The sequence below is a fragment of the Diaphorina citri genome, unplaced genomic scaffold, assembly GCF_000475195.1.
Source record: "Diaphorina citri unplaced genomic scaffold, Diaci psyllid genome assembly version 1.1 scaffold657, whole genome shotgun sequence".
Classification (NCBI taxonomy): domain Eukaryota; kingdom Metazoa; phylum Arthropoda; class Insecta; order Hemiptera; family Psyllidae; genus Diaphorina; species Diaphorina citri.
In genome coordinates this window covers 145,696-147,234 of record NW_007378090.1, presented here as the reverse complement: position 1 = coordinate 147,234, position 1,539 = coordinate 145,696, and positions in this window count along the sequence as shown.

Below are 1,539 nucleotides of genomic sequence, written 5' to 3'. Positions count from 1 at the left end.
TTAATGAAACTTTCGTGTTTGTTGTACAAATTACTTTAACGACAGGGTGAAATGTCCTGGCTTCATCTCATCTAGGTAAAGTACCTATGCTAGTCTTACACAGATTCGTCTGCATTGTGTTCAACTGCTTCAGCAGAGGTACCTTCATCTCTAACAAGTTTTCAATTAAAATAGGTAGGTAGGTATTTTGCAATCTTCAAGGAGGATACTTAATAGACTATTGTATTACATCCTTTAGGATGATAACTTCTCAACATAACTCATCAAGTCATTTCATTACATATCTTCTAATATGAATAAATGGTAGGTAATTCTCACAAATGAACACATTTATTTTTCAAGGAAAGGCAAATTTGAAGGGTGCAGGAAAATATTGTTTCCTCAGTATTACCACAAGTTAACAAGTTTTTCCATACCACATACAACCCACCAATAATAAAATCCTAATAGAATCTTGTCTTGATTTATTTCCTTTTTTCTTCAAGACTTTGATCATTAGGTGGTAGAGAATAGAGAATGCCTTAATTGGTAATCACATTGCACGTGGTTATGTACATAATAGTTACAATACCTATGTCGAGCAGTCATCATCTGCGACTTTCGGGTCCTAAGCAACCCTTGAAGTATTTTATGTGTAATAATGAGTGTAATAACAATACTCATATTATCAAATCCTGAGACCATTACTTCCGCTGACTGAGTCCAAGGACAAGAAATGACTCACTGCAGAAATTTGCAAGTTGGTAGGGGGAAATTGTTTTACTTATACATTTGAACAGGGCCGGTTAGAGAGGGTCACCCGATGTTATTTGCCCTAGACTTAGGTTCCTTCAAAAGACCTGGAATACATACATATCGGCAGGTACTTAGCTAAAAGTACCCATTTTTACTGTTTGTAAAAAAAGAAAAACCTGCCGAATCGGTTCGTGTAAAGATACACAGGCGTGCTTGCTGGAACTTGGCCTGGCGCACTGCCGTGCGCTCAGATAAAGGATATACAGCAGTGTGTCAATTCAAAATTCAACTTACTATGTTACCCTTTGAATAGGGTTAGAATATGGCCAAAACACATTTGATATCATTTAGGAGGACTTTATAAGGAACGATACTATCAAAAGTTACTCATCAAAATTTCAATTGGATACTTCCCTAGCCCTACATAATACATATGTACGGTATGTACCTATGTAGGTACCTAACTAATTACTTGCCTAAATTCTTCAATACCTACATTGTACCTACTTAAAAAGATACAGGATATCATTGAAAGGCTGTCAGCGTTCATGGCTTCTTCAGAAAGATTCCAAATGAGAATCCCATTTTAGCAAATTCACATAGATCTAGCTAAGATAAACACCTATTATCCTTCTTATAATGACTCCTGTTTTGACTAGCCTAAATTCTTCAATACCTACATTGTACCTACTTAAAAAGATACAGGATATCATTGAAAGGCTGTCAGCGTTCATGGCTTCTTCAGACAGATTCCAAATGAGAATCCCATTTTAGCAAATTCACATACTCGTAGATCTAGCTAAG